A 27288-nucleotide genomic window follows, 5' to 3' on the forward strand; every position below is an offset into this window, starting at 1 on the left:
GTCAGAACGACATGCTGAACTCACCAGTGTCCTGGGATCCTTCCCCTCATTGTTGTGCTTGCAAATGGCTTGTAACCTTTAGCGTGGAGCACAGCCACCCTGGATACCCGGTACAGAGCAATCCATGGAGGATCTGCTCTCAGCTTCTGTCATTCCATGTCCCATCTCACCCTGCTGGCCAATGATTCCCAATGAATGACGTGAGAGAGGGAACCCTTTCCTCTGGCCACACATCAGTGTCCTGGGCACTGAGCTGCACAGCTGAGAGAAGAGTGGACCAAGAGGAGTAAAGGAAAGGCACCCCTGGCTTTAGGGACACCAGTGAGGGACAGCTGGGGACCCCTCCAGACCTCTGGTGCCTTCAGAAGAGCTCCAGGGTGTCCCCTTCCTCTTCCTGTGTGTTTGTCTCTAGATTTGATTCCCATCTCTCTTGAAATCCCCCGATGACTCCCGTAGGAGCTGGTCCTCTGAGCATCAAACTCTGCATTACATCCTTTATCCATGCATCTGGCCTAATGGAGCCCAGCTTCAAGACTCAAGTCAGTTCGTGTTCCTATGAGGAGAGCTTGGCGAGAGAGAGCATGCATGTCTCCTGTCCCCTTGCCACCCAATGAGCAGAGGTGGCTCCTTGCTCCTCTGCTCTGTCACTAGATGGTTAGCTGTACACTTGAGTTTCTTTTTTTATTGCTTAACTGCATGCTGAAGTTACCTAGGAAAACATTCTTTAGTCTGGAACAAGAGACCTGAAGGGTGTCTGCCATTCATGCTGACCACAACAAAGGACAGAGGAGGTCAACTCAGCACTCTGATTAATCATATCTCCATTAGGCCTGTGGACCTTGATGCTCATCAACTAGGAGAATCAGATAAGAAGGCTGAATCTCCAATACTGTAAGGCAGGATGTTTTTAGATACAATGGGGAATGGGGGAGGGTCCACTTTTCAGGAACCCACACACTGCCCCCTAAGGGGGGGGAAACACATAAAACCTTAAATTCTTGCTTATAAGCGAGTGAAAAGGTAAGGTGATGGTTGAAAGGTCACAGTCTGCCATCTTCCAACATGCTGGGCTCTGCCTGACCTGGGGGTGGGGGGCAAACTGGCACAGATGGGTATACTGGTTGAAGTCCCCCCCCCCTTTTCCACTCTTCCTGGACACAGTCTGTATCCTCATTCTCTACACGTTTTGATCATGGAGTCCTATCAAGAAAAGAACTGAGCACACTTCTCTGATTGTTTTTCCATACACATTCATAAGTCATATGGGGAGGTGTGGCAGTCCTCTTCTTCCTCTTGGCTTGGCAGCCATCAGTCTGGGAATGCAAAGAGGCAGAATTGGCAGCAGAAAGCTTTGTACAGGGCCCATGAGCAGGAATGGAGACAGTCCTCCCGGAGACTGCTTTTGATGAAATCAGGCATCTGGCAGCTTTCAGATAAGGTCAGTCCTCTAGACCTAGGGACATTCTCCGGATAAGGGCAGGTGGAGGCAGGAAGTTCTGCTGGGGAGGGAGGGAGTCCCGTGTCTTCGATCTATTGAGATAAGCTACCAGGCCATGGGAGGCTACAACCACTACCAGTCAGTGAGAACATTCCAACATCTCCCCATTTTGTGGTGGAAAGGTATCATCGTAAGCCCTGAAGAACCTGTCACCTGTGTTAGAAGGGTCCAGGGCCTGGTAATGAGCCATGACCTGATTGGTGGTAATTTTAGTAATGGAAGAACTGAAGCATCAAACTGAAACAGCATAATCAGAGCACTGATAAAGAGTAGGAGCCACAAAAATAAGAGGTTATGGAACCAGCTAATGTGCTCCATGGGCTGGAATTTTGAGTGTAGGTCTTTGTGCAGATTGTTGAGGGTGTTGACATTAGTTTTCACAATGTCTGATTTGTTTATATAGAAGCAACACTTTCCTCCAACACCAAGCAAGTCTGCCCATGTCCAGCAGTTATTGTGTCTAGTGTTCTTCTGTCATGAAGCACAACCCTGGCAGGACAGTTCATCTGTCTTTGGAGTGACTCGAGGCTCTGAGGTGTAGATACCATGGCCGATCAAGTCTGTGTCTGAAGTCTCCAGCCAGATGACGTGTCTGGACGATGGCAGTTGTTGCAGCCCTGGAAGATCCAAGGGAGATGACAAGTCCTAGTCCTACCAGTAAAGGAAGGAATATGATAGCCATATGTTTCTCAGGTCCTGTCTGGAACCCCCTCCCCGCCACGGTCCAGACGGATCTCTCTCACCCATGGTCCTGCAGCTGCTTGGACCCAAGTAAACACACAGAGACTTATATTACTTATAAAAGGTCTATGGCAGGCCTCTTGCTAGCTAGCTCTTATATCTTAAGTTAACCCATTTCTATTCATCTATGTATCGCCACGTGTTCCGTGGCTTTACCTGCATCCCGTGACATGTTGTTCCTTGGATGGTGGTTTGGCATCTTCCTGTCCTCTGCCTTTCTTCCTGTCTCTCTCTTGGATATCCTGTCTGGCTATGTATGTCCTGACTCATCAGCTTCTTTATTGAGCAATCATAGCGACGCATGTTCACAGCGTACAGAACGACATCCCACAGCGGAATATCTCTCATCTTTGGTCAACAGTTGTGTTGCTTCCTTCTCCTCACATAGATAGACCTGTGGAAAAATCACAACACGGGTACAAAACCCTGGCAGGGGGGTGGCTACACAGGAGGTTATCTTTCCCTTACACCAAAGAAGAAGGGGAGGGGCGGCGATACCTCTCGGCCTGGAAAGAGTGATATTAAAGTGACGTAAAGGAGAGTGGTACTGATCCATGGAGCTGCCAGCAGAGATCTGTTGCAGGATGTATAAAAGAAGCAGTTAGAGACATTAGGGTGGGCGGAGAAAGGGAGAAAGTTAACCTATTGGACGTATTGTAGCCAGGGGGTGCTGCTGAGCATTTCGTCTTTCCTGTAGCTTCTGTTTAAGAATATTTTTATGAGTTAGCATGGCCTGGGAGGTCCTCCCCAGCTGTTGAGCAATGTGAGTATCAGCAGAGGGATTTATAGCATAAATTGATGGGATACAGTTTTCCTGTGAGTCCTGCTCTTCATCTTTCATTCCAAGGGTCATCTATAATAATGGTGAGGTGGCTATCTTAAGTTTTGAAAGAGGAACGGCATCCTTGGGTTGGGGCAGTCCACGGATCCAATCTTGTGAGGAGGAAGAGGAGCATGGCGGGGCTGGAGAGATGGCTCAGTGGGTAGGAACCCTTGTGGTACCAGCAGGAGGGGCTGAGCTTGAATGTCCAGAACTCAGATAAAAATCCGGTGTGGCCGTGTTTGCACCCATGATGCCAACATTGCGGAGGGCAGGGACAGGAGGACCCCTGGGGCTTTCTGGTTACCCACCTCCAGGTTCAGTGACCCATCCTGTCTCAGGGACTACTTTCCTTCTCTCTCTCTCTCTCTCTCTCTCTCTCTCTCTCTCTCTCTCTCTCTCTCTCTCTTTCTCTCTCTCTTTCTCTTTTTTAGAAAGTTAATCCATTGAGCTCTAAATCTTCCCATAATACCCAAAAAAGAAATTAACAAATAAAGAAAAAAAAATCAAATCCAGCCCCGCAGCTTCTATTAACATTTTAGTTTGCATTTTCAGTATTTTCTATACATACTGTCTTTTATACTCAATTAGGAATTGTTCTTGTTTCCTGGAAGCTTTCTTCTACACCTAATACATCATGAGCACTTTCCTATGAACGTTATCCTTTGAGACCATAATGTGTTGATACATAATAAGCCTGTAATTTGACACATTACAATAACAAATGAACATGTAATAAAGATTCCATCCCATGAAGTATCCTATAACTTAATAAGCCCCCATAACTAAAGTGTGTACTTCCAAATTCTCCCTGCTCTGAGTACTCTTTATCAACAGGACTTTGATCATCTCTTACATAACACAAATTCTCCACGCGCGATTGCTGATTCAGAGACTTAAAGAGGATCCACGCTCATTCATTGTCCCATCCCTTAAAGCTGTGACTGGAAGCAGCCGAACACCCAAGAAAGGAGGGTGCTGCCTGCCGCTGTCACCAACTTCTCCTTGGATCAATACATATCACTGCGTAGTTCATCACCCACATTTTTATTGCTGCTGAGGGTAAATATTTTCCCACAATGGTTATCACTTACTTGACCTTCCTTTCACATATTGCCTATTTACATTCACCCACTGCAGTTAAATATTGGCCTTTTTAGTTAAAAATCTGTGTATATATGAAAAACATGTTTCTCTCACACAGAACCCTGTGCTTCACAGAGAAAGACTAGAGCCACAGTTGGGCCCTATGAATGGTACATGGTGAAACACTGAACGATGTTGGGAAGAGAACTGTCCAGAAACCAGATCTGAAGGAGTAACCGCGACTCCGGCTGGAATTGACTTTGCTCTTTCTTCATGGGAAGTTTGTGGATGGTTCAGTACCTTTCGGTTTCCAGCTGTCCCTGTCCTGAGGTCCAGCCCTTCCCTAGAGGTTTTGTCAGCAAGAAACAAGAGAAGGAAACAATGTTTGTGCTGCCTAGCAACCAAACAGACCCCTTGATGGTTTATGATTCTGACACATTACATTAACAAAGCATTCCCAGCACCGCAGAAGGACCAATTCTCTTACAGTGCTAATGTAATCCTCGAGTAAATCATGCTGATCATACACAAGCAATCTGACAAAAGGTCCACTTAAAGTGACATAAGAAAGGTGACTTGGAACGTCTAACAGCCATTTCTTCTTGGGTGAAGTTCATTCCTGGTATACCGTTTCTTAACAGTCTATCACTTCTAATTCATGTACAGCTTGGGCATTGCTGGGAAAGACTTCAAATTCATTGCCTTTGCAGTTTTCCATAGTTGGGCTTGTAAAAAAACACTCACATATTTTTGTATTTAAAAGCCTGGGCCCTAGCGTCCTGGGTTTTGGAGGTAGTAGAACTGTTAGGAGTTGGGCCCTGGGGTCTTCTGGTTTTTGAATCTGTGCCCTTAAAATGCACTTGGATGCCCAGGGTCTTCCTCTTCCGGTTTCATTCCTAACGGTAAGGTGAAATCTGTTATGGCAATGAGGCCGCAGACACAGAAGCAACAGTATTCACAGAGCCTTCCCTGAGACCTTCAAAACATCAGCACAAGTAAGCCTTTCCTCTTTACAAATTGATTAGTTCAGGTCTTTACTTATAGTAGCAGAAAGCTAACAGAGTTTTAATAGTTTCTCTATCATTCCCATTAAGAGCTAGCTGAGATCTTACTCACGTTACCTTGTTTGGGGCTTCACTGTTTTAAATGTAAAATTCTACTGAATTAACCATTTGAAGGAAGGACAAAAGAGATAACACCTCATGGCCCCTTCTCAAAAACCAATTAAGTTAATTCTCTTCCTGACCCCCTCTATGGCGAAGTGAGTCTCGCTTGTCACATTGATCTCTGCATGGCTTGAGATTCAGGTACGCAGCCCAGTAAACCACAGGGTCCCTTACTTGTTAGAAGTGTTGAAGAACACTTTTTAAAATATCTTTATTTTTGTTTAATAAGATGCAAAGCCATCACCTAGCCCACTCTTATAAAGGCATAAAAATGCTAATGTAATCTTTATAAGTCTGTTACTGCTTCTCTGAGAGGGATATAAGATAAATCAAACCTACATCAATGCAGCAACCCCCAGAACACTAGACAGAACCCCCCCCCTTGCCTACCACTAGGCAATGATAATAGTTGTAAACAGCAGATGTCAAACATCTGCATCTTGTCATTCTAATCCCAGGTTGCCTTCTGTCTGTATTTTTTTTCTTCCCAAACTAAGAGTTTTTCAATTAATTTACAGGAGTTATTCTTTAATCTTCTTCTACCCGATTAGCGTACAACTCAAGCATATGCTTTTGACATGGTTTGCAGAATTATGCTATGTGTGTCTTTTCTGCTTTTCTGCTTATAGATATGAAAATGCATATGTGTGAAGCATCTGGTGGTGGCCCTCACTTCCTCCAAAGAATCTAATTTCTCATAGAGTCAGAAGTTTTATCTCCAACTGACCGCATTCACATAGATGAACTGTCTTCTCTCATTTCTAAATATAACAATATAGAAATTCACTGCAAAAACTTGCTTTGCCTCTCAAAGTTACTAGGACATGACACAGCATATTAGTAAAATACACACACACACACACACACACACACACACACACACACACACACACACACAATTATTGAACCTCATTAAATAACCAGATTCTTTGACTGGTCCTGGTCCCTGGCTCCTGAGAGGAGGACTGAATGAACCTTTGGGATTTCCCAAGAGATAGGATAATCTTCATTCTTCATGGTGGATTCCTCAGATCACACCTTTAAGACTAGCTACATCTTCCAACTCTGGAGGAGCGAAGAGAGAGGGATACTGAGTTCAAATGTGTGGCCAGTGATTCTGTCAATAATGACCATGTAAGACCCAGTAAAATCTCTGGCTGCTGAGTTTTGTGGCAAATTAAAATACACAGAGACACACCCAGCAATTAATCCTCTGATTGAAAGAAAAATACAGACTAGTTGAAAAGTTTGAAATGGGAGGCACTGTATTGGTCTCCTGCACTAGAGAGATGATTTCCAATTCTTTGCTCCAGCATTAGGAAGACTCTGTCTTAGCATTTCTGATTCAAGTCACAGCAGTGACAAGCACATAATGACCTGGAAGCTTTCATCTTCAAACACACTTTGATGTGAGAACCAGGGTCTGCAATGCATAAATAATATGGACACTGCAGTACAGGAAGGTGAAATCGCAAATGTCTCTTCAGCCGAAACATTCTGTAAGTTAAGACTGGCATGGCCGGTTCTTTTCTAGATGGGAAGTTGCTATATCCAGAGATTTGACTTGGTTATTCTTCCAATAAGCATGCTTTCAGTTAAAGCCCTTGCATTAAGGTATTTCATGTGCAATAAGAGGAAGATTATCTCAACCTGTTCACACATTGCATGCTGGGATTGAAATAGACACTCCTGGATAATATCTAAAGGCTCAACAGGTGGATACCAAAGATCCTTTGATATTAGAATGTGTCAGAGTGACAGATGAGAGACGAGTTCAGCCAAGAAAGCATCCTGGGAAATAACCAAGATATCAAGTAAAATTGAAGCCTTCAAAATAAAATAAAATAAAATAAGAGAGTGAGTCATTGAGCCTTAAAAAAAAAATCTAGGCAATAATATCCTAAGACAAATTAAAACAAGCAAAAGGGCCGAGTGAGAGGAAAAGTAACTCTCATCAACTGAATTCGAAGTAATTACTTTTGAAAAAAAAAAAAGTAATCACAGGCACCAGCTCTTACAGACAGATGAATAGAAGCATTACATTTATACAGTGGATAAGAGCGAGAACCTCAGTCTACCACCACAGACCTGTGTTGCCAGCCAGGCAGGCACAGCATAGTCAACAACCACACCTCAGCAGGAAGCAGTCCCTTAGCCTGAGCAATGGAATGCTTACTCACTCATGATCGCCAGAACCTACAGAGGTCTAAATAACAGGCTGTTTTCCAATGATATGACCAGTCCAGGCTGTCTGTGCCAGCACAGACCAGCTACAGTAAAGACAAAAACTGAGCATAGAGCTTAGAGGATGTTCTTCACCAAAGATGTTGGAAGTGCCTGAGATGGTTAATAGCACATGCTGCTCTTTTTGAGGTTCTGGGTGTGGTTCCCAGCTCCCATATCAAGTGCTGCCACTTGTAACTCCAGCTCCAGGGGAGGGTTGGATGTCCTCATCTTGTCTCTACAGGCACGTGCACGCACATGCGCAGGCCCCCCCACACACACACAGTTTGTTTGTTGTTTGTTTTTTGAGATAGGGTTTCTCTGTGTAACAGCCCTGGCTCTCCTGTAACTTGCCTTGTAGACCAGGCTGCCCTTGAACTCACAGAGATCTGTCTGCCTCTGCCTCCCTGAGTACTGGGATTAAAAGCATGCGCCAATAAATATATTTTTAAAAGGGGGTGTTGGAGGGTTAAAAGAGATCAACCCTTTTGTTCTACCAGTTAATTTGTACACAGCCTCTTAACTGTCCATAAATGGATTCATCAAAGTTGGCAAGCAGCTTATCCCCTTCAATGATTCAAACATCTCTATATTAAACTTGAGTTGTAGCACTCATTTGCTTTGTGAGTAGATTAATAATTAACCAACATGCCACATTCCCCTTCCAGCCCATTGCTCCCAGGGTGTCTCTGAGCGTGTCTGAATGGTCACCATTTCCCAGGAGGTCAAGCTCTAGCACCTTCCACAGCTACCCCGCTACTGAATTAGTCACTCTATAGGTTTGCCAGTTATTTCCACCATTATGTTAGGAAAATGACATGAGTTGTAGTAATTTACAACACTGTGGATTCCACACTGTCCTCATCAGCTTATGGGAGGCAAAGCCTGGTAAACCAAATGCTACCAGTTGTCTGAGAACACCTCTTGCCCAGACAGAGATTTAATTTACTGCATTCTGCCAACATGTGCTCAGCTTGATTCCAAGGCTCAATGTACTCCGTTCCATTCTTTGTAAGAACTGACTTTTTTTTTTTCTCTCCATAATATTGTAGAATAGTGGTTCTCAACGTGGGTCATGACCCACCCATTTGGGGGATCAAACAACCCTTTCACAGAGGTCTCCTGAGACCATTGGAAAACACGGATATTTGCATTATGACTGATAACAGAAGCTTAATTACAGTTAAGAAGTAACAATGAAAATAACTTTATAGTTGGGGGTCACCACTATATGAGGAGCTGTATAAAAGGGTCACAGCATTAGGAAGGTTGGGAACCAGTGATTTAAAACCTACACAAACTTCCACCCTTTGCATCACCGTTATCTCTTCTGTGAACTTTCCCTTGACTATCATTCATGCGAGCATACGCTCCAGATCCTTTCTGGTCTTCAGTCACGGTTACATGACTGAGGAATTATGTTAGTTATAGGCCACTATTCTCGGCATCATTTAAGGCAGGAACCATGTCTTAAATATTTATGCAAATTAATGAGAAAATCAATGAATACTCGGCACTGTAAATCATTTGACAGCTTGTGTAGTATTTTCTTAATATGACGAAGTGGGTAATTAACCTTATATAAATTTAGGATGGAACATGATGAAAGGGGGATTAACATCGCTTCATAATAACAGAGAAAATGCTGGGGGTGTAGTGCAGTGGTCTAGCACTCACCTAAGTGCATGTGGTGCTGATTCAGCCCAGCACCAATCAGCAAACAGTGCCACTGAACACAGCAGGTGAACACAGCAGGACTTTGAAGATCTCCCGGGGCAGTGGAAAGATGCCAGCACCAGCCATATTGCCAAGCATCTAAACCCACAGAGCTGATGACATCACTTATTAGAGGCTACCTGCGACATAGCAAGAGGGTTTGAATGACTGTCATCCAACTCCAACAGAACAATTAAATGTTTGCCTCTCTCAAGGCAGATAGACCAAAGACCCCAGGAAGGGGGAAATGCAGGATTTCCTCTGGCTTGTCAACACTGTGAGTCACCATCTGGTCCAGACAATGGGGAGACACAGCCACTCACAGCCCTTCTGGCCTTCTTCCCCCTTTAGCAAAGTATGGACTGGGCCTTCATAGCTGGGATTCCCTCACTTCGCCCTCTGTTCTTCTTCAGCCTCATTTACCACACGGGGTAATCTGAGAGCCTTTTCTGTAACCATGCGAGGTTTACTGTCAACTGAAATTAAGAGAAAACACAAGAGTTTTATCCCAAGCCAGTCCTTCAGAATCCATGAAAGATAAAGGAAGAGGCCAAGGAGTTGTGGAAGAACTGGCCTGGAGCCCAGCCAGAGGCCCTGTTTGTTATAAAGGATATTTCAGACAGAGCTGGCCAAAATCAACCACAACACTCAGAAATCTGAAAACTCCTACCTCTAAAATAAATGAGTTCCCAGTTCCCAGCTTTGTGCCCAGGATGCAAAACAGAAGTAGGTATTTTAATTCACACTTCTGCTGACTCAATGCCATCATCTGCAAAACCAACATTGAACAATGATCATGCAAATCTCCAAATCGGGGTAAAGCCCTGTGGCCCGCAATCATTAGCCATGTTAAATTCCTAGGAAAAGTTGAAAGTCTCGGGCATGCACCACACAGGGACCTGTTCACCACTCGGGTCAAGCTCAACACCCATGTCATTGCCAGTTTAGGGACTATGTTTGGCTGCTACCACTAGTCACCCCAAACTCAAGGTCCCAAACAAGCCAGAATTGTTTCTTTCTTTCCACAGAGACAGGTAACCAGTGCTGGTGATGGACCTCCCCTATTACAACAGGGGGTCAGAGTTCTCAGAGTGTGATCCAGAATGGCTGGACAGCCACCTTGGTGAGGAAATGGGAATGAAAATAATAGTATGTCAGCATGTTAGTCTCTGTAGAAGTTTTCAATGGGAACGCTCTATGATCTCCATTCATTTTACACCCAGCACTCAACCACATGGCGGTGTGTTATTGTTGGTGAGGCTTGAAGAATATGATGCCCTTTGAGCCTTGTTATCAAAGGAGAAAGGAGAGGATTTAGGGGTGTATCTCCTGGAAAGGACACTGTGGTGCCTCCCTGCTCAAAGGCCAGTCTAGATAAACTCGGGTCCCAGAAATGCTGCTTAGCTCACAGCTTGGGCCAAGATTCTGATGTCAAGATCCCTGCACAGCTGAGCAGCCTGTTCTGGTTTTAAATTTTGAAACAATTCATCTATACAACAGTTTTTCAACAATCCTTAAAACAACCAAATCCTTTTAGTATCAAGTAGTTATAAAAATAATCAATTGAGTGTCTGGATGTGGCCTTGTGTTCATTATTTAAGGAGTTGGTAGTGTTTTGTTTCATTATTTAAGGAGTTGGTAATATTTTGTTTCATTATTTAAGGAGTTGGTAATGTTTTGTTTCATTATTTAAGGAGTTGGTAATATTTTGTTACAAACTGCTGGGCCTAGCAATAATGAGATATTTCAAAGAAATTTACACATGGAAATTTGCTGAGACTCTTAATCTGTTTATCTACAGGCAATTCTGGTTCTTTGATTATTTTAAGGGAAGATCTGGATTTCCTGGACTTTCGCCCAGTGTGATGATGTCTCCTTTAGAAGTGGCGTCTAATGGTTCACACACAGCTCCAGAGACAGCTGAACACCGTTATGACAGCATATCCTTTTTCACTCATCAAGTGCCCATTTGTGTTCATGGTCTTCATTATGCCGTGAGGTCTTATATGGTACAAAAACAGGATTTTTTTTAAAGAATTCCATTCCTGGGTCATCAAATGAGAATCCTTCTTGCTCACTCCAAATTAAATGGAGAATACATTTCCCCAAAGTCCTTAGGCTTACGTGCTTTGTTTCCTATTTATCCTATAACAATATGTGCCAGGTGTGGTTAACGCTGCACATCTTTGAAAGATTTTTGATTTGCCTGTTAACGTCCAGAGGCTGGGTAGTGAAGAATCTGCCTATTCCTTAAGCTTTGTTTGCCACCCTCAAACCTTTGGTTGTAGCACACTCACAGACATGTGCAAGTGGTGAATAACGTATGTCACCCGGTGCCCATTCTGATCTTTACGGAGGCCTGCCCAAGTGACATTGTGCTTTTGTGCATTGGACCCACACATGTAACAGTGTCTTCTGTGTGGTCGCCTGAGTGCCGAGGGGTTTGGCGGCAGCGCGGTGGTAGAGGGTTTGCCTAGAATGCCAGAGGCCCAAGGTTCAAAATCAGGACTGCAAAAAGCACAAAAGGTCCAACGTAGTGCTGAGTGCTGGGTAGTGCCCTGAAACACAGAGGCCTCTGTGTCCTCGTCCAGAAATCAGGCAGGTGGATGGGCTTCACACCAGCAGGAATTACACAGCTCCATCAACTGTGAGAGCAATGTGACCCTTTCAACAATGTTCACTGAACAAGGTTTCTTAAGAAGTTCAGCCCATAGCTGGGCGGTGGTGGCGCACGCCTTCAATCCCAGCATTCGGGAGGCAGAGCCAGGCGAGTTCCATGACAGGCTTCAAAACTACACAGAGAAAGCCTGTCTCAAAAAACAAACAAACAAACAAACAAACAAACAAACAAACAAACAAACAAGAAGCTCGCCCCAGATCAGGTGTATACTCACTCATCAGTTGATAAAAACGTGAATGGAGTCTTGTGAGAGCAAACCCTATACCTCCCCAATCACCCACTCACATGCACAGTCCTAGGGCCTCCTGTGACTTTATAGGGTAAAACTATGAGAACCACCACCTCTGTTCTTCTCCAGGTGGCCCGTGTGGTAGCCCCTTTCTCCACACAGCCATGGCTAAGCTCGAAGTGTTGTTCTCTACTGCAGAAAAGAACCTGGGAAAAAAGCAGAGGGTGACCTCATAATGCTCTCTGCGTGCTGAGAAGAACTAGGACTACATAACTGTGTGGTCCAGTGATAGGCCAGTGTCCCAGCCAGCAACATGGAGTTCCCCGGAGAAATGAGTCATTTCCTTCTGTTTGGGTAGGTGCAGTGTGGCGGCCAAGGACTCAAGCTACTGGTGTCAGAACATTAGAATTCTCTCTCTCTCTCCCTCTCCCCCTCCCTCCCTCCCTCCCTCCCTCCCTCCCTCCCTCCCTCCCTCCCTCCCTCCCTCCCTCCCTCCCTTTCTCTCTCTCTCTCTCTCTCTCTCACACACACACACACACAGAGAGAGTCACACAAGGGTCTGCTCATTTTAAATTACTCCGCACCATTAATTTATATAATAAACAATTACCTAGTTCTCACCATGGACCGTATAAATAACTGAGAAATACTGAAAATTCTCAAGAAATATGATCTAATAGGGACAGTAATGAAGAGAAAAGAAAGGAGGGAGGGAGGAAGAAAGGGAGGAGAGGGAAGGATTAGGAGAGAAGGACATCTATTTGTTCTTGCCCTCACACCCTGCTTCCCGCCCCAGCTAAAGCAGATTCTGGTAAGCAGAACTCTTGGCAAAATGACGTGAGATGGGCTATGCCTGTGTTAGCGTGTCTACGTGGGCCTGGGCAGGATGCTGGTGTGCCCATTTTGGTGTGCTTCTTTGGGTGAACTTAATGATCATCGTTGATCTCAGCCTTCGGTCAAGTATGTCTGGTGCAGTATCTTCCATGGGGTCTTGGGAGAGCTGGGTTGCTGCTTGCTTCCGGTCTGGTTGTGAGTCATTTCACCTTGCCTTGTGATCACCGAGAGTGTCACTGGAGCCACTTTGCTTCTGAGACTGTTTAAACCCTGACGTTTACCCAAAGTCACTAGCAATTTACCTTGTCATGTGCTGCTCTATTAGGAACTCACCAGATGACACTGGATTTATGGGAAGCATCCGACTATTAATTTTTAATGAGAATCCAATATTGGCCATACTATTTCTTTCTGGTGTCACATGGTGAGATTAACTTGCATTCGTATAATAAGATAAAGAAAAGCTAAATGCTGGTGTGTGAGATGGGGGCTTGTGGCTCCCAGTGGTCACTGTGGGATTATCTTCTTCTAGCACAGTGGTTCTCAGCCTTCCTAATGCTGTGACCCTTTAATACAGCTCCTCATGTCGTGGTGACTCCAACCATAAAAGTATTTCATTCCTACTTCATTGCTGTAATTTTGCTACTGTTATGAATCATAATGCAAACATCTGATGTGCCGGACAAACTGAGAGGTACCCCCACAAGGGGGTTGTGACCCACAGGTTGAGAACCTCTTCTAGGGGTTCACTGCTGCTTTCCTCTTTGTCAGTGATGCTCTGTGAAATGAAAAAAAAAATCCCTAGATTTCTCTCCCTTGAAAACAGTGGCTGGGTTTAATCCACCATCTATTTCTCAGTTCTAAGAATTCAGTTTTATACATAAACGGAAAGCTAAAATGAAATAAAATATGAAGACATGATAAAGAGAACTAGAAAAGGGTCAGGTAGATAGAGATAAGGGGGAAATTAAAGGAGAGATGGAGAGAGGGAGGAAGAGGAGGAAGGAAGAGGAGGTGGAAGAGAAGGAGGAAGAAAAGGAGGAAGAAGAGGAGAGGAGAGTGGCCATAAAATCACCACCAGAACACCTCATCCTTCTAGAAATTGTTTGAGATGGCCTACAAAACTAACTTTGATTATTGATTCACTATTTAGTATCAAATAATTAAAGCAATGACTCAAATTAAAAAAAAATCAATAATGAACGTGAAGCATCTATTGAACCAGGGAACACTGACCAATGACATTTACAAACACTCAGTGCCTCCCTACAAATCTGAGTGCTGATACTGAAGCAAAGCGAAGAGTCTCTGAAATGTCAGCCGGGCCACAGACAGGTGCATCCCCACCAGGCATGTGATGTGGGGAATTACCCCCAACTCACAGATGCCCTTGCAATACCTACCTGTCTTTAGCCAAAGAGGGTGCGCTCTTGGGAAATATATTTTTGGAATTCAGTTTCTGGATTTTAAAGAAACTCAAGGGAAGACCATCTTCCAAAGCCCTGGTTACATTTCCAGCCTTCTCTTCTGTCATGTAAACGAGCTATCTAGATGTGTTGCCTAGCTGAGCTTTAGATGGCTGCAGCTAATAACATCTGCAGGTTATCATCCCAGAGATCACAAGAAAACTACCACATAGTGCCAGGTCTGCCACAAAAATAGTTTTAATGTATTATTGCTTAAAATAACTGTGTGTGTGTGTGCATGCATGCATGTATAAGATTTAAAGAAAAGTGATAAAATCATCTGTAATAAGAAAAAATATTGACATTTAAAAAAAGTGGTATTAATGGAATTCATCATAATTGCAATATTTTAAAGGAACAATAGTTAAAACTAGAACACTTAGGAGGAAAAACAAAAAAGACATCTAAAGGGAGACAGACAAGTCGAAGAATTAACTGTACAAAGAGCTGATTCTCAGGTAACTGCTAATTTAACTAATAAAATGTAATATAATTAATAAATGAAACCACAAAGTAAACTCTAGACAAATGTCCCATCTTGCCTTAAGTCTGTGACAATAATGGCATTTTATTTTGTCTCTTCCCTTTTCCAAATCACTTTCCCCTGAGCAGGCCCAGTAGACACATGACTTTCCCACTTAAACACTTCCGGGAGTGCTTAAGTTTGCACTCAAAACTCTCTACCCAGCCTGTGAAGGTGTGGGGACCTGCTGCTCTCCACTCTGATGTCACCATCTGAATCATGGTCCCGGTTTCCATCTCTCAGACCTGCCCCTGTGGAGGAGCTTCACGCAAGTTCTTACTGCACAGACTTGGCACTTGTGGTGGGTGGTTGTCTGTGCCACACCCTGAAGCACCCTCCCTAGTGAGGCAGCAGGGAGCTGCTAGGTACCTGCCCCTGGGATGTGGCCACCAGGAACCCTTAAGACCTGAGATGCACTTGTGTGCTCTCCCTTTGCTACCTTGTGGTCTTGGATGCTGGTGAGAATCAAGGCAGAGCTCTCCAGAGAACTGTGTTGGACTGTGCCCCACCATTCCAGGATTCTGCTACCAACTCCTTTATTCTGGTTGTGAGTTAACCCCCAAATAAATTCCTTTGACCATCAAATACACTCCGTGGATTTTTTCCAATTAGGCTTAGTTAGCAAGGATAACTTGCTATTATCTTCTCTGCAGTGAGGGATTTCCCCCAGGTACTCCTAGAACCTGATCTTTTCCTCCACGTATGGTCCCTGGACAGCATATGCTAGCATAGACCCCCATCACTCGCAAACGAACTTTCAACTGTCAGGTATCACCTCCAGTATGAACTTATAAGGCCCAAGAACAGTCTGGTCATCTGTCTATTTGTCTGTCAGTTCTGGTTGATGGTTGTGAACCTACAGACACGAGATTGTAACTCAGTGAGGGCAAGAATTTCCCCTCACCATTTCTACAACCCTAGCACCCAGACATTATCTACCGTGCAGCAGGCTTTCAACAGAGGATGGGTTTAGACATCTTAATAGTGAGGCTATTCTTCCCAACATGCAAGTTGGAGAAAACATAATAAAAAGTATTCACATACTGTCTGTAGACTTAAAAATCTACATAAGAAAAAACATCAAGAGTGAAATTATGAAACAAAGTAAGAATATTTTCAACATGTCGAGGGGTTAATATATTTAATACAGGTTAAATATTTTGAGAAAGAAAGGAAAACATTAGTCCCTCCAAAGAAAGCGTATGGCAAAGAGATAAAGAAGAGAATACAAGCTGTGTAGACACAGGAAACAACTGACCTTCTTACTCTTCACAAAGGAAGTGCAAACAATGAGGTGTGTTCAGTTGTGCTGTGCACACATGTAGGTGGAGCCCAAGGTATTTCCGGAAGGAATACTTCCGGAAGGAATGCAGAGCTTTCACCAAAGCCTTAAAAGTGTTCATGCATTTTGTCTCTATGGTTCCACAGAAATCCAATGCAAGAAAAATATTTGTGGAGTGCTTAAGTTCACACTCAAGTATTTCTGGTGTCTTTTTCGAATTATCACAATTACAGGTTTGCAACAATACAGTACTTGCTAATGTGTAGTGTGTTGACATAACTAAAACACAGTAGCTACCTAAAACCACACTCATAAAAAATTCACAAATACAGTGCATGAAAGACATGGATATTTATATTGTCCTGATGCATACAATAACTTTATGTTACATATGTGCACCTTTTCTTGGTAAACCTATCATTTTTCTATTCTTCTATTTTATGCATATTCATGCAAAGACAAGTGAAAAAATAATAGTGTGTAAGTAGTCTCATTTGAGGCTGGGAAGACTGGCCAATTTATATTTGGAATACTGCTTCTGTGTGCTTTGTGAGCTATTAGAAGCCTTTGCTCTTTTATGTTTTCAGAAAACAGAAAACAAATCGTGTAAAAAAAATAGCACTTCATTCTTGGAAAATTGGGTTTCTATTATATGTTATGAAGTAATCAGAAAGCAAAATAAGACATTGGGGTAAAATATGGAGTGTTTTTACAGGACACACTGTGATTTAGATGGATTCCGTTCTTCCTTGACCATTTGGTTATTGATATTAAATTCCACGGTATAAGCCACACTGTAATCTACATCATACATCCCACAACTGATACAAAGCCTCATCACAAACTTTATGATAAAGGATTTTATCTAGAGATTATCTGAGTTTAGTTCCATTTCTGTAGCCAGCAAGTTCATGTATTCATTCAACAGACAATTACCTGACCACCCAAATACTCAGACAACCATCTGGACATTGGGGAACACAAATAATCTGTGCACCTTCAAATATCTACCCATTGTAGATGTATGTAAGCATTACAGATGTAAATATATAGGTGTGAATATCACCAATTAGTCTGCTTACTGCATGGACTGGCACCTGAAATTATTTCATAGTGTGGCATGTACTATGGGTTAAACGGAGTTATGGGATGGCCAGTTGGGGAGAATTCTTGATTAAACCCTAAAGTAGTTTCTTGAGACTTTCTTATAAATCACCACAAACTGAATAGCATAAAACAACATGATGTCTTCACTGCCTGGGGGCTGAAGGTATGGAGTCATGGTGTTTGTAGAAGATGGAAGGGAAATGTTTCTTCTGAAGTTTCCCCTACTGGAGACACTTTGCATCTATCTCCACAAATGGAGATTGTCTTAGTTGGGGTTTCTATTGCTGTGATGAAACACTATGACCAAAGCAACCTGGGGAAGAAAGGGTTTATTTGACTTACACTTCCACATTGCTGTTCATTGTTGAAGGAAGTCAGGACAGAAACTCAAACAGGGCAGGGACCTGGAAGTAGGAGCTGATGCAGAGGCCGTGGAGGGGTGCTGCTTACTGGCTTATTCCTCATGGCTTGCTCAGCCTGCTTTCTTATAGAATCCAAGACCACCAGCCTAAGGAGGGTACCACCCACAATGGGCTGGGCCCTCCCCCATCAATCACTAATTAAGAAAATGCCCTACAGCTGGATCTTATGGAGGCATTTCCTCAATTGAGGTTCCCTCCTTTCAGATGACTCTAGCTTGTGCCAAGTTGACATAAAACTAGCCAGCACAGGGACAAAATGGGAGACAGATTCCAACAGATACAAGCGAAATGCAGAAAATTATTAGAAAATGATTTGAAAACTTAGATTCCACTATGAAGAAAAATCCAAAAGAAATGGATTACTTTCTTTTAGATGTGTATGACTTACTGTCTTAGTCAGGATTTTATTGCTGTGAAGAGACACCATGGCCACAGCAACTCTTATAGGGAAAACATTTAATTGAGGTGGCTCGCTTACGGTTTCAGAGGTTCAGTCCATTATCATCATGGCAGGAAGCATGGCCGTGTGCAGGCAGATGTGGTGCTGGAGCTGAGAGTGCTACATCTTGCAGGTAACAGGAAGTCGACTGACTGTCACACTGAGGGAAGCTTGAGCAAAAGAGACCTCAAAGCCCGCCCCCCACAGTGACGCACTTCCTCCAACGCCATGCCTCCTCATAGTGCCACTCCTTTTGGGGGCCATTTCCTTCCAAACCATCACACCTACCAAAATTAAAATGAGATGAGATCAATAATTGCAATAGGTCTGTAACAAGCAACATATTTGACACAGTAATTTGAAAAAGCAAAACAAAACTCCCAACTAAACAAATCCCAGGGTCCCTTGCTCGCCTTCTCTCTTCTCCCACTGATCTGCATCCAGCCTGTATCGACTATCTGTAACTTGATGAGGAGAAGGAATGAAGGGCTATTGGAAGAATCAAAATTTCATTTTTGCACAGCATAAGTCTCTCCTGTAGCTGGTTTAATAATTTAGGCAGGGCTGGGGAGATCCAACCTTGTGGCTGCTGTACAGCTCCCTGCCCCGGCACAACACACACACACACACACACACACACTTCCCTTTGGATTGAGCTGGGCCTTGGTTAGGCTGCCAAGAATTGCAGTACACAGTGTAGACACTGAGCCCGACTCGTTAGGAGGAAAGTCCGGGAACTCCTCGTTCTGAAGGGACGTTAAGGTTAGACAAACAGAAAGCTGGAAATGAGCCGCACACGGGTGGTGAAGAACCAGTCTAGTTCAGGTGAACGTAATTTGCCAGAATAATGCACAGAGCTCATTTGGAAGCCAAACCAGAAAGAAGCGGGTTCTCAATACACACTTTGTAATCTCCTGTTAAGTGCTCTTGGTCACAGGTGGAATCCAGTGGGGGGAATCAGTGACTGACATGGAGTGGAAACCATGGCAGCTATGACAAGGGATGCTGCTCTCCCAGATTGTTGTCCACTGGCAGAAGGGAAGCCATGCTGCTATGCAGATGTCTGCTCTGTTATCCTCAAAGCCCACAAAGTCGAGCTCCTCTGCTTGAAGGCAAGAGGTGTTGATTCTCTTTCCAGATGCAGAGAAAGCCTGGACCAAAGGAAAGGCGATGTTTGCCTGGGGGTTCCCAGGAGTCACGGCTGGGATGCCAAACACCGGCGTTGGCAGTCACACTCACGACCGAACAGCTAAATTTCGCACATCTGATTGGTGAGTGGCTGCAGGGACGGTTTGGTGGTTGAGGGCACTCGTTACTCTTCTGGAAGACTGGAGTTGGAGTTCCAGCATCCACATCAGGTGGCGCACAACTACCTGCAGCTATAATTCCAGGGGACCTAGGGCCTTCTCCTGGCCTCTGTGAGCACTTGCAAACATGTGGGGTGTGCATTCATGCACATGCACACACACACACACACACACACACACACACACACACACACACACACACACACCTTAAAATTATAATACTTGTTGGTAGGGCTCTCAAACCAATTTGTGTTCCCTGAAAAGTGCCTCATTCTCTTGAATCGTGTCTGGCAAATCAGTTGTACAAATCTACATGAAAGAAAGCACATTTACCCCAATCCATTCACTTAAAGACTGAAAGAATTGTCCCATGTGAGTAATTTCTAGATAATTTAAAGTAAAACTTCGAATGCAATAAACGAGAAATGACATTTAAGAAGATTGGGGAACATGTGTAGTGTATTATAACTTGGGAAGGAAAAGTCAAACACAACACGAATGAATGGAAAGACCATTTATAAAGGAAAAGAATGGTAAAAGAACTGAAGGTCAACGCACTCTAAAGGGCTCGATACTGTTAAACGACACTCATTTGTCAAAACAAAACAAAGGTCAGAGAGTGCGTGGTACTTCCTCTGCATCTGAGAAGAACCCATGGCATGGGCACACCCCACTGCACACTAGCCTCCCTGCCTCTGAACTCACCAGCACACTAAGGACAACTTCCCTTCTTCCTCCCGGACCGTCTCCTGTGCTTCAATCCGTCTTAACGCAAGTTTGTCTGTAGAGATAGATGCCTAGACTTGCCAGCCTTCGTGGAACGCGCTTGGAGGTCTAAATAGTCTCAAGCTCACCGATCAATAAACAGTAAATCGGCAGTTGAGGCTGCCCACGGTCTCCATCCCTTGTCCAAGGCGACCGTCACTCCCCTCAGTCAATGTCTCCTTCCACTGCCATGGTCTAGCAGCTTCTGTCTCATTCTCCTGTGACTGTGAAAGAAGGAACCCCGGGATCGTTTCTTGAGGAGATAGAAGAGTAGATGGGAGATGTGCAAAAAAGGAAGTTTTGGGAAATGAATGGACAACAGAGCAGAGGAAGGAAAAAGTGAATGCCCATGTGGTCTGAACCGTGGAGACACATCTAGGCAAGTCTGCACTCCAGTTGAGACTTTTAAAGTAACCTCAAGTCATTGTGACAGTGGCCTTAGATTAGTTAGGTTAGTTTCTGTCATTCCAGGGGTCTTCTCTGCTTATGCGGTTAAGGACACTCCAATGGCCCAGTGGTTTTTCAGACAGCAAGCTGGGGCCCATTAGAGAGAATGTCAGTCTCATGACTTATAACCAGTCTTTTCTGAAAATAGAGAGACTAGAATAAGAATAGGAAATGTAACACAAGGTTAGAAAGTATCCTTTTGAAATTTGTGCTTCCATTAGCGTGTTCATCAACCATCTGTACATTATATATGTATGTACTTATTTATAATGGGAAAATGTTATAGTTTAGATCCATGTATAACTTGGTGATACAGACTGTGGTGTGAAAATAATAAAACAAAATAAACAGTAACTATTCCAACTAATAATCTACCTCTATAATATGCTGACAAAGTGGTCATTCTAAGCACAGCTGAACACTCTCGGCACATATCCATTCGCTCAGTCTCTGTGAGTTTACTAAGTCCAGGTTCTTGTAGGGTAGCTTCAGGCTTGCTTCACGCGCATCAGCCTCTGGGTTTTGAGTCCTGTCTCTCTGCACCCCTCCCCCATTAGCACATTAAAATGTGTTTTCCTGGGATCCCTGTTATGGCAATGACCGACTTCAAACTGGTGTACTAGCAATGCCTCAAGTGCTTCACGGCCTTCCTGGAGAAGACTCACTGGCTGGTCCTGCCCATCACCATTTTGTAGTGGTATTTGCTCCGCCCATGACCTTGGGCTATAAGGTGCTTCTTGCCCTTGTAAGTGACCTCTTAAAAGGAAAGGGAGAGGGGTCACGTGGGTTCTTCTTCTTCTTCTTTTTTTTTTTTAAATGGGTAATAGGGATTTATTAAGATATTAGTTGAGGAAATACACTCACGAATACAGAATGGAGCAGACAGCTGAAGTCATCCTCTGATCTGACCTGGAGCCAATCCACCTGGCCGTTTGATGAACCAGGAAGCAGACAACAGAGTGAAGGGGCTCCTGACCCTTCTCCCTTACCTTTACCCTATGTTTTTCCTGGATAACACTTGATAACCATTCTTATTGTAGATAGTTTGCATTAAGTTTAGAACCTTCTTACTTAGAAAGGGGAAATGTAGTAGTATTTGCTCCACCCATGACCTTGGGCTACAGGGCCGGAGGGAGGCGGTGATTCGTGCCATTGTGTGTGACCTCTTACCATTGGGCAACTCACTCACCAGTGACATGCCCAAGGGTGGCGGCCATCCGTAGCCCCGTGCCCCACCTGTCTTTTAAGCTGACTATTATATATCTTTAAAATAATTGTAGGTGGAAATCAAATGTGCGTTCAGGGTAAAAAAGAACGTTTGAGTAAGACAGTCTCTTAGACTAGTGGGACCTCTGACCTTGTCCTAATTACAAAATAGCGGAACAAGCAAACACAAGGCAAAATGGAACACAATAAAGGAAGAATGACCTTCAGGGCCAGCTCAGGCTCCGAGCCCAGAAAGACCTGGCTAGTCTGGTCTAATGGAGTGTGTGCAGGGCCAGCACTTAGTGGTGCTCTGGGCTCGCTTTACATCTCTCTACTCTAGGCTCTTATGACAGTAACTCCACCCATAGCATCTCTCCATTTGCCATCAGGAGAGTTTTAACTCAGACACTCCGAGGGCGAACATCTCAATATCTGAAAGATGGACGAAGCTGGATGTGACAGTGTTGGGTTGCCATCCTGGGATGGAGCAGGCACGGGCATGCTAGGAGGACCATGGAGTTTGTGAGTTCCAGGCCAACTTGCGCTATACGGTAACACCCTGTCTCAAAGCCAAACAAAACTGATGATAAAGATGGGAGCGACAAGTTGATGGAATTCACACTTTCTAGTCTTATTTGGTTTTTGTCTCGTGGTCTGAGCTTTGTTCCTATTTTGAGCCACTTTGCCTCTGAAGAAAAGTAGGCGTTCTTAAATAGTGGCATGTTAGGCCGTGTTCTGTCATCAGCATTTTTAAATTGCAGGTAAACATAAGTAATTTATTGTGCACTTTCAGAAAAGTCACCTCAAATTCATATGCATATATGTAAAAAAAAAGACTGAATTAAGCTATAGAGTAATGAAATACAAATGCAGTTTTTAAAATGTGCCTTGTATGGCCCATGCATGGCCCCCTTTTCATCGGCAGGCACCTATCAGGCAGGTCCACTGTTTCTGCTGCAAAATCCTCCAAATAGCTAACATGAGAAGTCTTGTCCCTGCTCAGGCTGGTTTTTACCAACAAAGCATTTCAAAGCTCCAAGATCGGTTATGTACAGGTACTAGAAAGTTAGACACAGTCCACTTGCTCCAGTGTGAAGATAGACGTGGTGGTACCCTACTTAGGAAAATAAAGTACATTGGAGAGGTTTTCTACAGGATGCGGGGACCATCTGCAGTACCGCATTACTCATAAAACTCCAAGGCACACACCAGAAATCCTCACTTCTCTTGGATCCACTTGGAGAATGGTGGAAATACCCTAGCGCCCCATAGCCAGATGTGTGCGTGGAGTGGGTGGGAGCTCCAGGTGGGAGGAGATTGCTCACAAAGACTCATTTTAGCTCTAGTCATAGATTATAGAAACACACACACACGCTGCTATAGATATTACAAACACCACATACGCACTTCCTTAGAAAAACATGTGAGTTTATGTTCACAAGTGTTTTCTTTTTAAAGGAGCTGTAAACACCAGGGCTCAGTATTTGAATCTGGACAGCTAATTAAAATGTTAAAAAGGAACAGCTTATCTTTGCTTTCTATTTTAGGAAACGGTTCAAATATAGACTGATGGTTTAACCAAAGACAGCTGTTTCATTTCACATGCAAAAGCATCGTTCAAAAAGAAGCACTTTGTAAAAAAAAAAAAAAGACTGCAATTCTTTCCAATAAAGTTGGAGATTTTTCCCACAGCTCCACTGAAAGGATTTGAAAATGCATTTGGGTCTAAGGTTTTTTATTTTTTGGGGTTTTTTTTGTTTGTTATTTTTGTTTTGTTTTTGAACTTATGTTTCTTTGGAATTTATTATTTCCTTTCTCTAATGTAAACTAAATGTCAGAATAAAAATTTCTAAATAAAATTCCTACCCTTTGTTGTAAGGGTATAATAATTAAAGACTGAGAATATATTTAACAAAGTTTCCTGGAAAAATCTGAGCTAACTTTAAAAAGGATTAACTGTATTCCAAAAAAGGTTTCCTATGAGGACACGGAATATAGTAAAACTCCCACGGCAATTACTGGAGAGAATCATCATTTTTTAAGTATAGAAAACTGGAGGAGATTCAGCACTGGATGAAAAGCCTCAGTGTGGTCCCTGCCCAGCCCTCTTGGGCTAAATCTCAAATGCTAAACATTTAAAAGATTTTTCTTAAATAAAAGGATTCAAAACAATGTGAAGTGTCTTGGATAGAGGCAATATTCTAATATTCTAGGTTCTGGGTTTGTATGTGGGTGGGGTACAGACAGCTGTGGCCTGACTGAGTTGTTGATAAGTGTTACCGGAGAAAGAAAGAGTGGAAATCACAGGGGTTCGCATCAGTACCCCAGCTTACTTCCTGGCTGTGTACAGACCTTTTGGTGTACTGTGTGCATTACCAAACTGAGCTTCCCCTCAGGTTCTGCCAGCCTTCAGCCTCCCTGTCCTTCACTTCTACCAACCTAAGAATTGACCTGGTCCTTAACCTTGACCTGGATTCCATTTGCCACCCTACTGATGAGCAAGTATGCTTGAGTTTATTTCCAAAATATACTTAGGATAAGCTGTTCACTCTCTGAAGACACAATTGTTCCCTTTAGTTGTTCTTTGATTGCCCAGTAGCCAAAGCACTTTTTTTAAAGACAAGATTTAAAAGTTTAAGGCACTCATCCTGCGTGCCTGTGTTTAAAAGCCTGTCTATTTCACCCACAACAAGACTATAAATCTTTAATACACCCTCCATCTCCCTGCAGCGTCTGAGCCCTTCATTACCCACCGGCGTTAGTTTTCTCTTGTCTCTGCTTTCTATTTTCAGGGCATCTTGCCCTGTGTGTGCTTCCCTGACCTGGAGCTCGTTTTGACTTGTACGTTCCTCTCTGCCTCTGGAGCCTCTTCTGGCTAGATTCTCCATCTACAGCAAGTTGGCTCTCACACCGGTGCATGGCTCTGCTCGTCTGGTTTTGTTGTTGTTTGTTTTAAGACCGCGTCTCCCTCCATAGCCTTGGGTGGTTTGGAACTCTCCATGTAGACAAGGCTGACCTAGAACTCATAAAGACCCACTTGCCTCTGCCTCCCAAGTGCAGAGATTAAAGGCGTGTGGAATCGTGCCGGGACAGCCCTGCCAGTCTGAATAAAGCTTTCCATGGGCGTCTCAGTCTCTGGTACTTACAACCTTCTCTTTGTACAGTTACATGCTCACCTGTTTGCTCAACATGGTTCATGTTCTGCAAACAGAAGGACAATGTCCATTTCCCCCAATTACTCCTCAGGCACGTGGTATGTTACCTGGTCTTTAGCAATAACAGTGAATGAATCTATAAACCACTGAATGAAAGCATGGAAGGACAAGTGCAAGGGAGCTGGATAGAAATTTCACACTGCAGGAGATAAGCTCCTGGGAACGTAGCAGAGAAGGTACGCAACGGCAGGCGACATGCAGAACTTGCTGACCGGAAGTGACAGGTCCGCGGTCGCTTCTGCCATTTTAATGGGCTCCAAGATGTTGGGAAAGTTCTTCAACTTCTGGAATATTCCATGCTTTCATGTGTAAATGAGAATACTAATGTTGTGAAAGTCAGGTGAGATAGAGTATGGAAGGATACTCTGTGTCATAGTAACATGACATCCTTGTTGTTAAGGCCAGAGCGCTTGTGGATATGCAGCCTACAGCTAATGGTGCAGAGTTCTGGGGTTTGCTTCTAGGTGGGTGCTTCCCTACCGAGCTACTACTTCTCCTACTTCCTGCCGTATTTCCTTCAAGAGAGGGAAGTCACCTAGGCGAAGGGTCAGAAAATGTCCTCAGAGGAGAGTTTGTGGATTAAAATAGTCCCTAGAGACAAGTTGGGGGTTCACCATCTCCAATCCTTTCCTGTGGAGCAGATAAGGGTCAGAACACTACCTGTCTCCAGTGCTGTTTGGAGGGATGACCCACACGGAAGAAAAACAGGTATGTCTACATAGTAGATGCTTCTTTCCCTGTGTTTTCCAAATTCCTCCACTGAGCACAAAACTAACATACACATTCGTTGCTGGCAAACATCTCATCTCTTCCCATAATAAGCAAATACTGGAAAATTAATGCCCAGAAGGAACTACACTGGTCACGTAGACGTTCCCTTTAAAATACCTTCATCGGCTCTCTTCTTTATTGCAGGGATTAAAAACTGCCGGGCATCCAGGTGCAACCTCAGAGTCCCCTCAAGCAGCTTTTTGATCCCGTCTTCCGCATCAGTTGCTGAAAATAGTCGGACGAGGAAGGGAGGAAGCAGGTGCAAAGGGCTTCCCAGCGGTGTGGAGTTTCCCTGGGCAAAGTGCATCGATCAGACCCGTGTCACATTGCTGGACAAAGACACTGACGTTGTCTCCCTGTGGACGGGGCTTGTCACCCAAACAGATCTGAAATTTCTTCGTGTCTCAAATTCATGTGAATGCTCTTAGGCAGCCCTTCAGGAGTGCTGCTCAAACAGACACACACACACACACACACACACACACACACACACACACGACATATACATAAGAGCCAGAATTCATGAAGACAGAGCTTATGATGGATTTGAGAATTCCCTGACATAGGATTATATTCACAGGCTTTAGAATCAAGGAATTCTGGATCAAGTCTTCATACTTACAGGGCTTGAAGAGTGTATTCAGTTCTGTCTGCTGCAATAACACATCACCACAAATTTATGTAGCTTTAAAGAAAAAACAACACAAAGTTGTTACCATGCATGTTAGGAAGCCCGCAGTCTCAATTAGTTCTTCAGGGATACAGTCCTTCTGGGGACCCTGAGAGGGAATCAGAGTAGACTATAAAACAGGGATTCCTTGGTATATGGCTCCTCCTACCATCTTGAAAGCTCAGCATCTTTCACTTCGGACCTTCCACGTCTCTCTTATAAAAGACTCCTCTCATTCAGCAGACTGACTCCTGAAAGAGGGTGAATCGCAACACCACAAGACTCTCAACTCAGGTCTGCAGAGTCTCATTGGGTGATGAGATGCTGCAGAGGTACACCACAGCTGCTCACACTCAGAAAAATCCAGTTACAGTGCATGACTGTTGTGGGGTAAGCGACCCCCTTCTTATTGGCTATGAGGCCCAATCCCAAGGAGGGAATCCATGTCTGTAACGTAAACCTGGTTAAAAGCCAATGGCTGTGGATATCCTAGACTCTAGGTAGAAACCTACTACTGTTCTCATAAATGGATATGGTGTCTAACAGCCTTCTAAATATTTATTTTTATGCTCACAGGCTAGTGCTGCTAGTTCCAGAGAATAAGATCCGAGCAGAGAGGCTTCTGTTTGCAGTGGGTGGTGGTTAGGGCTTAATTGGACAAAGCCCTGAGAATAA

General features: G+C 43.8%; 3 long non-coding RNA genes across 3 annotated transcripts; 2 read left to right on the top strand and 1 right to left on the bottom strand.

Moving 5' to 3' along the window:
- Positions 1 to 662: 662 nt before the first annotated feature.
- LOC121823398 (uncharacterized) lies at positions 663 to 12554 on the bottom strand. Its single transcript, XR_013045391.1, has 4 exons — positions 12145 to 12554; positions 3631 to 4488; positions 2396 to 2633; positions 663 to 2149 (listed from the first exon to the last, which is right to left on the bottom strand). It is a non-coding gene; the product is annotated as an uncharacterized LOC121823398 (long non-coding RNA).
- LOC121823400 (uncharacterized) lies at positions 4582 to 11444 on the top strand. Its single transcript, XR_013045392.1, has 3 exons — positions 4582 to 4716; positions 5018 to 5140; positions 11052 to 11444. It is a non-coding gene; the product is annotated as an uncharacterized LOC121823400 (long non-coding RNA).
- On the top strand, positions 12412 to 27158 carry LOC121823399 (uncharacterized). Its single transcript, XR_013045393.1, has 2 exons — positions 12412 to 12513; positions 26088 to 27158. It is a non-coding gene; the product is annotated as an uncharacterized LOC121823399 (long non-coding RNA).
- Positions 27159 to 27288: the final 130 nt, after the last annotated feature.

Source organism: Peromyscus maniculatus, chromosome 17 (genome assembly GCF_049852395.1).
Source record: "Peromyscus maniculatus bairdii isolate BWxNUB_F1_BW_parent chromosome 17, HU_Pman_BW_mat_3.1, whole genome shotgun sequence".
In the NCBI taxonomy this organism is placed as follows: Eukaryota; Metazoa; Chordata; class Mammalia; order Rodentia; family Cricetidae; genus Peromyscus; species Peromyscus maniculatus.